Source organism: Acomys russatus, chromosome 1 (assembly GCF_903995435.1).
Source record: "Acomys russatus chromosome 1, mAcoRus1.1, whole genome shotgun sequence".
NCBI classification, from domain to species: Eukaryota; Metazoa; Chordata; class Mammalia; order Rodentia; family Muridae; genus Acomys; species Acomys russatus.
The window spans coordinates 97,174,194-97,190,489 of NC_067137.1; the positions used below are offsets into that span (position 1 = coordinate 97,174,194).

At 42.2% G+C, this 16,296-nt stretch overlaps 1 protein-coding gene across 1 annotated transcript in view; it reads right to left on the reverse strand.

Moving 5' to 3' along the window:
• Window positions 1-16,296, reverse strand: part of Sptlc2 (serine palmitoyltransferase long chain base subunit 2) — an 82,976-nt gene that overhangs the window by 15,241 nt on the left and 51,439 nt on the right. The window lies entirely within an intron of this gene.

Genomic DNA, 16,296 nt, shown 5'->3' on the forward strand with positions numbered 1-16,296 from the left:
ATGTAAAAGTTAAGAATCTCAGCTGGGCCGGGAGTAGAGGCAGGTGTATTTCTGTGAGTTCAAGGACAACCAGGACAACCTGGACTACACGAAGAAACCCTGTTTCAACCCCCATTCCCCCAAAAAAGAACACTCGGATGTAGAGTTGATACTGTTTGTGTGGCAAGGAAGCAAAGCATTTGGAACATGTCCTAAGCCTGTACAGTGCTTGCCACCAGGCCTGAAGGCACCTGAGTTCTAATGATGGAACCCACATGGTAGAAGGAGGAAACTTCCCCTCAAAAGTTGGCCTCCAACCCTCACATGGGTACCATGACACACATCAATGCACACACACAAAAAAAATAATGTAATTAAATAACAATATATTCCAGTATTCACTGTGTACCAGGTACAGTTCTAGACCCCCTAATAAAACAGACCAAATCTGCCAGCATAAGGCTTACTTCTATGACAAGGATAAATACTTCCCTGAAGCTGAATTGGGGAAAAGACCCAGATCATTCAAGTGCTCAGCATAAAGCACCAACGTCCAGCAGCAAAATGCATACTTGTCATCTCCAAGATCTATGTTATGATATAAAGACAGTCGGGCCAGCAGGGTACCAGAACACCAGAACCTCCTAGGCTCTCAGCTACTTGGCTCAAAGATGGAAGCAAAGGAAACACAGAAAAGGAGGTGTGGCTTGGCCTAAGGTGATACCAAAAGGTGGAAAGTAGATGGAGGCTAGATTGCTATGGCAGACCTTGAGAGAGCATAGAATACATTAAGTATTTAATGAATTACCCTGAACTGAAGGGAAGAAACCAACATGAACTACACCACCGGGGAAAGTGCCATTCTTTTTTTTTAATTTTTAGAAATATTTACTCTTGTTCTGCCCTGGAGATACATAACCTGGCCCAGCCCCTTTCTGTTTCTTTCTGCTTCTTGGTTGCCATGACGTGAGCAGCAGCTCTGTTTCACTACAAGCTTCCTGTGATGCTCCCCTTTAGAAACAATGGTGCTAATTACTGTGGCCTGAAACAACTGAGGCTGTGAGCAGAAATAAACCTTCCTTTTAAATTGCTTATGCTGTGTATTTGGGGTTTTTGTTTTTGTTTTTGTTTTTGTTTTCAAGACAGGGTTTCTCTATGTAGCCTTGGCTGTCCTTGAACTCACAGCGATCTGCCTTCCTGTTGGGGGATGGGTTGATGTATTTTGATGCTAATTACTGCTTGCTGTGTGTGACTGACTTTTTGTTTAATAAAAAGCCATCCCACCTGGGTAGGGCAAAGGAGATAGGTGGGGCTAAGAGAGAGAGGAATTCTGGGAAGAAGGATTGCCACCAGAAGAAAGGAGAGACCTAAAGTGAAGAGAGGGAGGCCACCATGGGTTAGTTGGAGGAAAAGCACATGGCTGGCGGCGTGGATGGAGAATCCAGATGAAGAACACCAGCAAGTATTTGGGATTATGGATGGGAGGTGGCTTGATAGAAGTTATTGGAAGCAGATGGTATGGGACTGAGGCAAGGATCCCATGCCTGCCACACTGTGGGAGGTAGTTTAGAGGATAGATATCTGCCCTGCCCCAGGTTAACTAAGGCTATTTTAAAATATAACAAATGTCTGTGTCCTGATTGATCGCTAGCCGGGCCTACAGGTAATACAGATAATTTTTAAAAACAATTCCTGCCTCTGCCTCTCAAGTACTGGGATTAAAGGCGTGCGCCACCACAGCCCGACTGCTGTGTATTTGTTATAGCAAATGCCAACTCAGGAAATTCTACAGGTATTTCTTGTAGTCCTAACTTCCAGTACTGCTTCTTTTTTTCTGTTTTTTCTTTTTGGTTTTCTGAGACAGAGTTTCTCTGTGTAGTCCTGCTTGTTCTGGAACTCACTCTGTAGATCAGGCTGGCCTTGAATTCAGAGATTTGCCTGCCTCTGCCTGTTGAGTGCTGGGTGCGTTCCCACCACCACCTGTCCAGGACTACTTTTATCTTGGTCTTCCCAGATCATTTTTTTGTGTGAGGCATAGAGTGAAGTATTCAAAGCGAAGTAAGTTCAGAGATAGTAAAAAGTACCATTCAAAGGCCCTGGTGATTAAATACAGGGAGTAAAGAAAGAAAAATCTGAGTGGGTTTCTTGTCTGAACAATATTATCACTGGAGATACAAAACACAAAAGGAAAGTAGGCATGACAGAGCAAACAAATTGGACAGGCTTCAATTCTAGAGACTTAAAAACTCATTTGGGGGCACCAACAAAGCTTGGAGGGTTAGGATGCTTTCTGCCAAGCATGATGACCTGAGTTTGGTCCCAGAGAAAAATGAAAGTTGTCCTCTTGACTCCATACATGCATAGTGGGCACATAAATGCACTTATGTGTGTGTGTGTGTGTGCGCGTGCATGCACACACACACACACACACGCCCTTTTACTCTCTCTTTTTCTAAAACAAAGCATGGAGGCTGGAGAGATGGCTCAGTGGTTAAGGCACTGTCTGCTCTTTCAGAGACTCCAGGTTTTACTCCCAGTCCCCACCTGGTGGCTCACCCATGGTAGCTGATGCCCTCTTCTTGACTTAAAACGTACTAGCCACATGCAGTGCAACATACATATGAGTAAAACATTCACACACATAAAATAATAAAATAAAAATAAAAAATTATAGGAATAAAACTCATTTTGAGTACAACAAAGGTCAGGGGCCGAATAGACTGTTACCTCTCAAAGAGTCAATGAAAGCCCATGTCATCATTTGGAGGTTCTTCCCCATCTTCTAGTTCTTTGGCACCAACGCCCCCCTTTCTTAAAAAAAAAATCTTAGTATGTGTGTGTGGGAGAACACAAAGGCATGTGTAGAAATCAGAGGACAACTTGTGGGAGTCAGCTTTTTGCATTCGCAATGTGGGTCTTGGGGACTTCACTCAGCTCAACAGCCTTGGAAGCAGGCACCTTTAGCAGATGAGCTATTTTGTAGCTCTTTGGCACAATCTTAAGGTGTAAGAGGCAGGCCACAGCCAACTTAAAATGCATACTCACTATTCATTCACCTGTCACTCTCACTCACAATTTATAAACAAAATTCATATATTTACACTCAATCTTGCTACCTTTCTACTGCTAGCTGCAAAAAGTTTTCCTTATTTTCTACCTTAGATGCCTCTGCCATTATATCACTTGGTAATAATAACCCATATAAGAAAACTGCTTTTACAAATGTGAACATTTGGGATGGCAAGCAGATGACCTGTTCTGAAGATGGGGATAAAACCTGCTGTCTAGAGCAGGCATAGAAAGATAGCTGTGTTAAGATACTTTAAAACTTGGGGAGGGGGGGAGCTAGGGAGACAGCAAGCATCCTTGGTACAGTGCTTTCTGTGCAAGCACAGGACCTGACTGAGGATCACCACCTCCTGCCAGGCATTGTAGCACTAGTTTATAATCCCAGTGCTAAGGAGGCAGAGACAAGAGTACCCCTGGGACTTTCTGGTCTGGTAGTTTAGCTGAATTGGTGAGGTCTAGGTTTAATGAGAGACACCCTATCTAAAAAAATAGGTGAAAAAATGCTTCAGTTGCTGTTTCTCATCAGAACAGGACAGCTCCGAAGCAAGCTTCTGATCCCAACTGGTCCAGCAATTCAGACTGTCCCACGCAGAACTTTAATTAAGCATGAAATTTCTCAACATTTAGAAAACTGGGCCACAAATGCTATTTCTAGCTTGCTTTAATCATTTTCCCCAATTTTACTTGGACCCCTACAAATCAGTTGGAAAAACCTTAAGGGACCGATGCCTGATTTCTCTTAAGGTAGGGTGGGTAGGTTTTTGGTTGCTTTCTTGGGCTATAGATGTTTCTTTTCATTGGGAGTTGGTTATAAGTTGGTCTTATTGAAAGAGAAAACAAGTTTGGACTCAGGGGCATCTCTCTTTTCCTTTATCTTTCTTAGATTTGGAGATAGGGATAGAAACAAAAGAAGGGGGTATAGAATAATATAGGGACGACAGGACAAGAAGTGGATTACTGAATCTACTCCTCAATTTAATGTCTTAATTGTTACTCACAAGATCATTTTTGCCGGTGGTGGCGGTGGCGGCAGCGCACGCCTTTAATCCCACCACTTGGGAGGCAGAGGCAGGTGGATCTCTGTGAGTTCGAGGCCAGCCTGGTCTACAGAGTAAGTTCCAGGAGCGCTAGAGCTATTACAGAGAAACTCTGTCTTGAAAAAACCAACACAACAACAACAAAACTATGGTGAGATTTCAACTTACCATGCAAAATGGCACTGATTATTTAAAGAGAGAGAGAGAGACAGACAGACAGACACAGACAACAAATCCTGGGTAGGCTGTGAACAAAATGGTAATGCTGGGAATTTAAACTGTCTAGGTAGTATGGAGGCTTAAAAAAGATTGAAAGACTCCAAATTAACACCCCTCCCCCCAAATTTAATTCACTGGTATAGAATTTTGTATATTGATGCAAAATAAGTTTAATTTTGATACACTGGTGTAGAATTCAAATTTAAGATCATTCGTCACACACACACACACACTATATATATATATATATATATATATATATATATATATATATATATACACATTATCTATATATATATATATACATTATCTATATATATATATACATATACATTTCTACTCTAATATCAAGCATTGTACCTATACAACTCAACTACAATACAAGCCTGCTACTGCAGGCTGTTTAGGATGATTAAGTAATACAAGTTAATTGTTAGTTGATCAAATCATGGTCATGTCAATTACTAGTCTATTTTATCACAAGAATATACATCCTAGATTCTTTGACAATAAGACAGGTTAACTCCTGGCAATACCCAGCCTACCTCAAAGAACATGATGAGCATCAATGAATCTCCTTATGGAGATGGCTTCAAATGTGGTAAACACACCACTGGGCTTGGATGTAGGCAGAGTCGAAGGCCAAACTCTGCCAAGACAGGGTAAGCAAGTCCTCAATAGTTCCTGCCTCACAAATATGTCTGTCAGGTATGTTGGGCCAGAAGGCTGAAGATGATGCTCCAACGTTATAGCGTTGGGTGACTGTTCAGGTAGCAGACTGTCTCTGTCATGTTCTCATTTTCTACTCAGATAATTTTATTCCTTCTCAAGTCTCTGATGCAGTTGAAGACCAGATAGTTTAGTTTTATAATTAAGCTTAGTTGTTTAGGGGTTAAGACGTTTTTAGGCCCAGATAGATGTTTTAAGTTGATAAAGATGAGATATGATAGATAATGATTTGCATTCAGAATTTTAGATGCATCAAGATAGGAAAGATGTTTTCTTCAAGGTTGCCAAACATAAATAGCCAAAACACTATGAATGTAACATTTATATAATTCCTGATTGTTTCATGGTTCTTCTTACTGTACATAGTTTATTGTATATATGTGTAATAATATAAATGTATATGTTAAAAAAAAAGAAAAGAAAACAAGGTAAAGAACCAGGGGCACAGCTCAGTGGTAGAGCACTTCTTTAACATGTGTGAGACCTTGAATTCAATTCCCAGTGCCATTAGAAAAAGGTGGGAAAGGCTACTGAGATGGCTCGGTGGGTAGAGAGCTCACAAGTATGAGCACCTAAGGTCAGGTTCCCCAGAGCCCACAGAAAGCCAGATACAGTACCACACGTCTGTATCCCAGTGCTCCTACAGCGAGAACAGAGCAGAACCAGCAGAATCCCTGAAAGCTCATAGGCAGGCAGGCAGCACTACAGTTGGAAGACCCTATCTCAAACAAGGTGGAAGGCAAGAACCAACACTTGCACCCCCATATACACACAATAATAAACAAGAACACTAGCAAAATTTAGAACAACGAAAACAAATCCTGTGGCCACGCTCTGTAAACATTCCTACGAGAATAGGCATATGTACCAGGGGACATTAAAAACCGAACAGTAGGGGCGTGGAAAGATGGCTCAGCAGTTAAGAGCACTGACTGCTCTTCCAGAGGTCCTGAGTTCAATTCCTAAAAACACATGGAGGCTCACAACCATCTATACTGTGATCTAATGTGCATTGTATACATAATAAATAAATCTTAAAAAAAAAAAAAAAACAATAACTAAAGGCAAAAATAACACTAAGATGTTTTCTGTAATGGTGGCAAACAGTTGAGGGTCGTTAGTGTAATTCCTGCCTATCTTATGAATCTCATTATTAGGCTCAAGTTCATTTCCATATCATTAGAAATATATTGATAATATAAAGATTAGAGGTTTAGGAACTTCTATTCCATAATTTTCGCATTTAGATGCTATTGTATCTATTAACTTTATAGAATAAGAATGAAACTTTCCAACCTTTCTGGGTCAGCAGATTCCATACTCACTGTCACAAGTACCATACAGGACGCACAGAGCTCAATAGTGTCTAGGACGGGGAAGTTGGGAAAGCATGACTTGGCCTTTATGGATATAGACTTAGACTGAAATCCAGATCATCACATCTAAAAATACCTTAAAGGAGCAAGTGGATGAGAGGAGGGGGTAGGTGAGGATAGAACATGTTTAAAAAAAAAAAAAAAAATCAAAGAAGCTTTAAAACCAAATTGTATTGGTAACTCTGTCCTGATGATTTTCTAACTAACTCAGAGAAAACCCCATGAAAAATAAAACCAAAAGAAATGTTAACTAAAATGTAAGGCAAACCATAGCACGTACCCCTTAAGTTCCATATAAATAGCACCAGGAATAAAAAACAAAACAAAACCCAAAAACCATTGTTAGCCACTTGAGAGCCCCAAATGAAAGGAAATAAATGCACCCCTAACAGGCTTCTTATATACGCTGCAGTGCCTCCATGAAGCAGCTGGTGAAGGGGTATCTGTAAAGGCTTTCAGGAAACAAGAGCTAACAGTTTTGTTAATACTTGGGTAAAGGAGTGGGAACCAGGGTCATCAACTCTGCGTCCCTATTTTGTTAGACTGGCTACCAAGCATCAAAGAGCTGGGCTAGGGCCATTGCCAGACCAAAAGACATCAAAGCAGCCAGACTTGCCTCTCCAAGGCCAGAGAGCCTGTTCCAAAGCTGCCCCTTGGTCTTCTATCTCCATATAAGACTGAGAGCAGTCTTTTGCTAACACAGGCCGGTAAATTCCTCCGACAGAGTTTATCACCCCCTTCCTTGTACTGACTTAATCCTTTAATTCGTTTCAATGCCAAAAAATAGGATTTCCTGAGGACTGCCACAGGATGTGCAACAAGCAGCAGGGGCAAGGGCTTAACGTTGTTGATTCAATATAATCAACAGTTTAGCAGAATGGTTGCTAATGCAGTCAGTAACACCCGGCCCAGAACAAAAGAAAGAAAAGAGGCCAAGAGCCTTTGGGGGAAAAAAAAGAACCAAATTTTAAAGGGCGCCAACTCATTCACCATTGAGTTCCTCACCCCCCCCCCCTCCTCTCCCTCAGAGCCAGAACCTTCAGCATCTAGGTAGGCGGTCTACCACTCAGCTACTTCCCTAGTCCAGGCCAGACAGCACTAATTTGTGCAAAGACGATCTCTGATGGAGCTGGAACAGAGACAGCACAGCTACTCCAGGCAGAAGCAGAGGGGTGAGGAATTCTGCCGTGCACAGTGCAGTCACCTCCAGACCAGAGGGGAGCAAATAAGGGCAACTACTGGAAAAGGTTGTTTGGGTTTAATCAAGTAATGTAGGAGTCAAAGGACAAGGCAGCAAGTTAGGAGTTTACAAAGTGACAAATAATGAACATTAAGGAAAACATTCTACCATGGCCAAGGCCATGTGTATGCTATTTACTAAAAAAAATCTGGGATTTCGAATTAACAGGCTACAAAAGTATGAGCAGTCCTGCCTCAAAAAGCAACAACAAAACAACAACAACAACAACAAAAAGTGTGAGTAGTCAACATGGGGAAGGAAACCAACCAAACCAAAAAAATCAATCCCAAGCAACCTCACCAACCCTGGCCTCAGGTCTAAATCCTCAGTTCCCCCTCCTGCTAACTCTAACCCCTGACCCAGGTGTCAAATATCAGGGCCCTATGCAGTGATGTCTCCAAAAATGATGAAAACTGGCAGCTTAGCTTTATCACCAACATCGCATTTCTTGCCCTCCAATGTCTTTTTCTTTTTTAAGGTAGATTTAGTTTTGGTTTCCTCTAATGTAAACAAGCTTTTAAATGCTAGTTTGCTTTCTGACTGAGGTGGTCTTTAAAATGCCACTGGTCTGGTGACAATAAATATCAGTGGTCTGAGTAGAGCATACTAGGATCTTCTTGGGGGTGGGGTTGGAGACGGGGTACCATACGCTGACCTTGAGTTTCCAATCCTTTTGTGATTACAGGCATGCATCTGGCTTAGAAACCTCATTTTTAGCAAATTCCACAGCAATGGTGTTAAACCCAGGTCCACACTGGAGGTACCTGGGTCGCTCTTGTACCTATTTTTAAGCTTTCTTACAAATGAACAAAGCAAACAAACCATGTTAAGATGCCTCTGATGGGGGCTGGAGAGATGGCTCAGAGATTAAAAGCACTGCTCTTCCAGAGGTCCTGACTTCAATTCCCAGCAACCATATGGTGACTACAGCCATCTTTAATATGATCTGATGCCCTCTTCTGGCCTGCCATGTACATACAGGAAGAGCACTGTATACATAAATAATAAAATAAGTAATTAAAAAAGAAGACAGGGTTTCTCTGTGTAACAGCTCTGGCTGTCCTGGAATGCACTCTGTAGTACAGGCTGGCCTTGAACTCACAGAGATCCACTTGCCTCTTCCTACTAACTGCTGGGATTAAAGGCATGTGCCACCATTGCCCGGCAAATTAATAAATCTTAAAAAAAAAGAAGATGCCTCTGATGTAATTAATAGAGACTTCTCAGAGTGCACTTTTATGAGCGCCTTCTGATACCAATGAAGATTCTCTCCTTGCACCAAACTGACATCAACCTCTTCCGAGACTTTTCAGACCAAGTCACACTTTAGACTCCCCTGTGTTTGAGGAGTCCAGTGGAGTGAGAATCCCCTAAAGGTAGTATCTTATTGCCCTGTCTGCCTTTGGCGAAGAGTCTGAAGGCAAGGGGCATCCTTGCACTACTTCCTCTCCATTGACTTGAATCCTTAAACAAATTCCTCTATTTCTTGGTTGGAATCAGAACTGAACTCAATTACTGCTCTTACCTAGGGCAAGACCTCACTGTAGCTAGTGGTCTCTGCACCTATTCAGTGCCTCTTGAATAGACTTGCTTTGCTGTATTAAAGAAGTATCGCGGAGCCAGAGGTGAAGCTCCGTGGTAGAGGGCTGGCTCACCACGTGCAAGGGCCTCCGCTGACTGCCCAATGGTGCAAAACAGTGGGTTTTTTTTGTTTTTGTTTTTAAAGTAAAAGCATCATTGATAGGCTTTCTTCTTTAACATTTCATTACACCATGAAAGCAAATGACAGGAACATACAGATCTGACATTTAGCATCGCTTGTTTGTGTTTGTTTTGTTTTGTTTTCTGGGACAGGGTTTCTCTGTGTAGCCTTGGCTGTCCTGGACTCACTTTATAGACCAGGCTGGCCTTGAACTCACAGCAATCCACCTGCCTCTGCCTCCCAAGTGCTCGCATTAAATGCGTGTGCCACCACACCCAGCTTAGATCCAACATTTAGATAAAAATCAGTCCTTTGGCATATTCTCATTTCTGGCTGGCCAGATGTCAGAAGATAACTGGCCTTTGTTACTGGCGTATACTCATTAAGTCATCCTGTAGCAACATTCGTAAAGCTGAGGGACTGCTGTGACCAACTCTTCTTAACAAAGCTCCCAGAAACAATTCCAGGGGAAAGAAGCAATGTCAATCATGTGATGTGCAAAGTAGGCATGTTCTTCAACACAGACTAGGCCACAGTGGCCACAAACCAAAACAAAGAGTAAAACTATGTCTTAGCTCAAATAAACGGACACAAAAATTGTAGGGGAAAAAAAATCTTTAAAATAAATCTGGCCATAAAATAAATCTACTGCTGGACATGGTGGTACACACCTTTAATCCCAGCACTCTGGAGGCAGAGGCAGAGTTCGAGGCCAGTCTGGACTACAAAGCAAGTTCTAGGACAGCCAGAGTTCTGTTAAACAGAGAAACCCTGACTCGAAAAACCAATGAAATAAAATAAGGGGAAAAAAACAAACAAACAAACAAACAAACAAAAAAAAACTAAGCAAATCAATTTATCTGCTTTAATCCTTGAATATGTAAGAGCTTAGCCTCCCCATAGCATGCAACCACATCTCCAGATGAGGGGCCTCTGGTTCAGGGCTCCTTTCCCATCCCAGGGGAACCCAAATGCCTTTCTTAGGTTTCCTACTAAGAAAGTGTTGTTTTGTGGCCAAGTATACATCTGCTAAAAGGCTGGCTTCTGGCCTGACACTTATGGGCATCTTAACAATCCAAGTGACTGAAACAAAAGACACAGAAAGAAGTTTCTTACTGCAAAAAACTTATTTGCATTTGGATTTTGAGAACAGATGAGAGTGGAAGAAGAGCACACAGACCACATCCCTTCAAAAGCTCCTGAGCATCTGAACAGAGGGGTAAAGTGGCTGCTGAGTCAGAGGAGGCAGGCAGGCAATGCCCCAGTGGCTGTCATTTGTCATTCGTTAGGAAACTCAGGTGTTTTGTGGAAAATTATCTGGGAAGATAGAAATAGGCCATTAAATGGTGTGCTTTAATAAGACATTGACTACTGTCAGAAGTAGAAGCAGATGGACTGAGGAAAGCCACATCCTATTTGGAAACAGGATACAGAGAGAACTTGCCCCACATGTGAGCTCAAATTTCCCCACCTGTAAAGGGGTCTTAATGCTTACTGATTTTAAAAAGCTAAATCTGTTGGTTAAAAGGCCTTTTTTATTAGACAATGAAGCAGCTAATTTATTAAAGGATTTTTTTTCCTTTTATTTATGGCAATTTACAAGAGACTCCACAGGGTGAGGGGGAGACTCATTTAATTTTGATTAAGCATGTTGGATCTAACTTAGGTACTGTAGGGAACTTCAGTTTCATGGAGGACACAGTGTGGAAGGAGGACAGAGGAAACTAAGAAGAGGGCAAGGCGAGCAAAGGAGAATGTGTCTACGACCAGCTCTCCCCAGGAGCCTCACCCTGCCGCTCTGCATGACAGTCTTCATTTGACTCCAGCAGGTGCTTGATAAATGCCGACACAAACACTTCTTGACAGCAGGGCTCTAGGCACTAAGTCACAGGCCCGGGGTCCTGGCCTACAGCTCAGCACTGGAATAACTGCTCAAATGTGCAAGGATGAAACTGCCCACTGGAAAGTGCACTCTCCCTTTTGCCTTCTTTTCTAATCACTGCACATGCTCATTACCTCCATTCCCCCACTGATGTGGAGGAGTTTCTAAGCAAACGTCATTAAAACACAATAATAAAGGAAAAAGCAGAAGGCAAACATTCCCCGGCTTGGAAGGCAGAGCTGGGGGCTGGTCAATCAGCTGAGGGTCCTGAGCAGCAGCAGCAGTCTGCAAGATCATACCGGTGCTTAGTGTCTCTTTCTCCTTAATTAGCTGCTGACAGTTCCCTGGATCATTTAAGACAGCATTAGCAAGTTGACTACTGCGTTAATTGAAACATGCCAAACCTAAGTGTAACTCAACTTCAAGCTACCCAAGTTCTCCTACACCAGTAACAGAATTTACACAAGGTCTTTAGAAACTAAGTGCAAACAATAAAGTTTTCCACATGGAAAGTGGCTTCTGTAATCACCTTAAAAGCTACCTATTAAATCTATGTATCCAGTTTTGTCTTTGATCAGGCCACGCTGGTAACATCCAACCACCCAAGCAACAACTGTATAAGAAAGCGCTAAAATATTTTACATCCAAGTGCAGTTCTGGGATTTTTCTTTCTTTCCTTCTTTTTTCTTTTTCTTTGCTTTTCGAGACAGGGTTTCTCTGTGTAGCCCTGGCTGTCCTGGACTCACTTTGTAGAGCAGGCTGGCCTCGAACTCACAGCGACCCACTGCCTCTGCCTCCCGAGTGCTGGGATTAAAGGCATGTGCCACCACACCAGGCGTCAGTTCTGTGATCTTAAAAGAATGTCTTAGTTGATTTTTTATGGGTATTTAATTTTGACTCATAAAAATTTTGGAATATGGGCAGTGGTGCATGAAGGACAATCTAGGTCTCACTTTTCTACTCATGGGCTTGTTCTGACTTGATATTGCCACTGCAAGAGGACCACTAGCAAATCTAAGGGGATATGGGAAGGGCCAGCCAGAAGGAAGGAAACAGGAGTGTGGCAAAGATGGGCAGAAATGCAGCTCCCTGGCTGCATCCTCCTTGGCTGCCTGCAGCTTTCCTAAGCAGAATTCTCCTAACAGCAGCCACAGAGTATCTCACTTTGAATCTTATTTTAAGCATTTTATTATGCTTAATGAATTATTCTAAAGATCTACTAAGAAAGCAATATATTCACATAGTAACATGCAACCTTATAGAAATAAAAGTAGACAGTTCTCCCCAGCTACCTACTCTCAGGAAGCAGGGCTGGGGGTTTTGTTCTGAAACTGGCTTTTCTGGTTGTAAGCTCCAATGTTAAACCTCTCTGTTTTGCTCCATCAATCCTCAGTGGAGTCTGGGAAAGGCCTTCTAGAACATGTTTCCTCCTTGAATCACTACCGATTTGCATGGTATTACTAGTTCTAATTCTTCTTTTGGCTATTTATCTTCATAAATTTAGAAACAAAGCATCAATGTCAAAACTTGTTCATAAATTTATGGTAAACTCTCTCTTTTTTCTTGTTTTTGGTTTTTTGAGACAGGGTTCTCTGTGCAGCCCTGGCTGTCCTGGAACTCACTCTGTAAACCAGTCTGGCCTCAAACTCAGAGATCACCTGCTTCTTCTGCCTCCCCAGTGCTGGGATTAAAGCCACTGTGGTAGCCTGTTGCTGTTTTACTAAGCACAGAGACAGCAGGAGGAGAGTCCACTGCAGTCCTGGGCATAATTTTTGAACAGCCTCACTCCGTGGCTCAGGTTGGCTGGAACTCACTAGGTTGATCAGGCTGGCTTCAAACTTGCAGCAATCCTCCTGCCTTAGCCTTCCAAGAATTGGGATCACTGGCATTTGCTAGTATGCTTCACTGCAGAAAGAATTTAGAAGCCTCTGAAGATGTTTGCCAACCTCACTGAAAGGTAACCAAGCTAAACTTGCAAGCACACAGTGGAGACATGCACAGATCACTCCATAATTCTAGTGACACCTCAAAGTAGCTAATTACCTAAACATCCATAAACAGAGTGAACAAAAAAGTTGCTCTAATACTCTGGACTACTGTAAAAGTGAAAGCAAGTGAATGAGAACCTCATACTCAACAGAAATTCTCAGTGTGATAAAAAGTTGATAGCAAATTGTACTAAGAAATATACAACATGACTGATTTATGTTGGAATATTCTATTCCTACAAGTGTAATAGAATGTAAAATTTCAGGTAGCAGAACCTACATGACATTATTGAAAATAAAAAAACTTAATATTGTAACCTTGGCTCATTGCAAACTCGCTACCCTGCTAACCATTTAAACACTATTAAATGCCCACCTAACTGTCTACTTGCTTTACGTCCTGCAAAATTGAGAACACTGCATAGACTGTCCAATGACACCATACAATTTACACGCCTCCCACTTGTGCATGCACCAAGGTCAATAGGCCTTCCCATGGCATTTGAATGTTACACTGGGGCTCCCCCGCTGTCTTCATGGGCATTTGTACATGCCATAGGGCACGCTGAATAGTGTAATAATATGGCACAACACATTTTTTGTTGTTGTTTTACAAGACAGGGTTTCTCTCTATAACCCTGGCTGTCCTGGAACTCACAGAGATCTGCTTGCCACTACCTCCTGAGTTCCGGGATTAAAGGCGCGTGCCACCTCCACCTGGCAGCACAATTCATTTAGACAACTTCAGCAGACAGGTGCCAAGTCCCCTGAGGAAGGGCTGAAATATGAAATATGCTCTCCATAGCCTCCTCCTCAGATTCATGCACAGCTAACAATGTCGGTGATGTGCAAGGAATGCTCATGACAGTGGGTTCTGTGAGCTAACTCGCTTAAGATTTTCAAGCTACTACACCAAATGTATCAAGCCTTCCAATAGTCAGTGAAGAAACAGATACGTGATTCCAGTGCCCCCCATCTGAGTCGTTTTAACAGTGCAATCACCTTATCTGATCACACGTCTGTGGAGTAAAGACAACTATCCCTGTTGTGCTGACTGAACTCCTAACCCACAGAATTTGTGAGCATAAGGAATCTGTCACACAACTAAGCTTTGGTGGTGGCTAGAGAAGAGAAACCTGGAAAAGCAATGCTAATCCAACACTGTCCCTAACTGCCATATTTCATTTACATCAGATAACTTCAACGAGTACGTATAAGTTGTTTGTTCACAAGAAAGTCATCATGTAATCTAGGCTCTAAGAAATTACCAATATGGGCCGGGCGTGGTGGTGCACTAGGGAGGCAGAGGCAGACAGATTGAGTGCGAGGCCAACCTGGTCTACAAAGTGAGTCCAGGACAGCCAAGGCTACACAGAGAAACCCTGTCTCAAAACAAAACAAAACAACAACAACAACAACAAAAAGAAAAAGAAAAAGAAATTATCAATATGAACACCGATGGCGCATACCTTTTCCTAATCTAGATCTATGCACCAAACTAAATCTGTGTAACAAACTAGTAAGGTCACCGTACTATCTGTCTCTGCATGCATGTGTATTTCATACGCAAACACACTCTCTTCAGTAAAGCCACATCAGAAAGAGAAGCAATAAATCTGTGTTATTGGGGTTTTAAAATATATTTTGTTTATTTTATGTATGAGTGCTCTATCTGCATGTATACCTGCAGGCCAGAAGAGGGCATCAGATCACGGTATAGATGGTTGTGAGCCACCATGTGGTTCCTGGGAATTAAACTCAAGACCTCTGGAAGAACAGACAGTCCTCTTAACTGCTGAGCCATCTCTCCAACACCCATCTGTGCTATTGTTAACAGGAGGTGATTCACATAGCTCCAATTCTGTGTGCAACACTAATACTTTCTTCCTGTATAGGCAAATTCATAAAACCGCAGCTGCCAATACTATTTCTAAAAGTCTTTCCATGAGGTAACAAGGAGCTTTGACAGATGGGAACAAATATAAAGTCAGTTTGGGTTTCAGAGAGGCCTAACCCAAAACAGACATCCAACTTAACTGTTTCCAATACAGGCTGCAGCCCACCTATAGTGCCATGTACTACAGGGTGGAGAGCCCAAGGCTGAGGACATTAAATCTGCTATAGCCACAATGCCTCAGAAGCAGCAAGAGAGCAAGTAATTAAGTTCATATCATACTGCTAGCAGAAAACCTTTTTATCTTCTTACTTATTTTTATAAGCTAGGATCTCCAGTAGCCCAGGCTGGCCTCAAGATAGCTAAGGATGATCTTGAATAATTAATCCTCCTGTCTCCACTTCCCAAGTGCTAAGATTACAGCCTTTTGTCACAGTGTTCCACCCCCACAAAGACTTTTAAAAGTAAAAGCCACAAAACCAGACTCAATTACCCTCATTTCACAGTAACTGGTCAACACTGCCCCCTGGTGATAAAAGGAAATAAACAAGGCAGCAGCTCTTATTTTTAATTATGTTTCAGTACCCGCATCTCTTCTGGATGCATATCCCACCAATGACAAAGATAGACTTAAGATGAACTTCATTATATACTGTTCATTAATTAGAAACTTTATGAAGGTTTTAAATCAAAGGCATTTACTCTGGAAACATGCTATTGATGATACACATCACCATTTACTGAATTACATTTCCACATAACAAGATGGGTTAAGAGAGACCCTGATGGTTAGTCCCAGCACTGGGGAGGCAGAGGCAAATAGATCTCTGAGTTCAAGGCCAGCCTGGTCTACAAAGTGAGTCCAGGACAGCCAAGGCTACACAGAGAAACCTTGTCTCAAAACAACAACAACAACAAGACTCTGCCGGCAAACGTCCTAAACTTAAGCATAGTAGGACAACAAGGAGAGTCTCATCATGTGTAACTCAGGCATGGTGGCACACACTTTTAATCCCAGCACTTTGGAAACAGAGGCTCTGAGTTCAAGGCCATCTGGGTCTACACAAAGAGTTCCAGGACAGCCAGGGCTACCGAGAGACCCTGTCTCTAGATAGATAGGTGGACGGACAGACAGACAGACAGTGAGTGCACCTAACACAGTGAAAAGTGTTTTTGGTCAG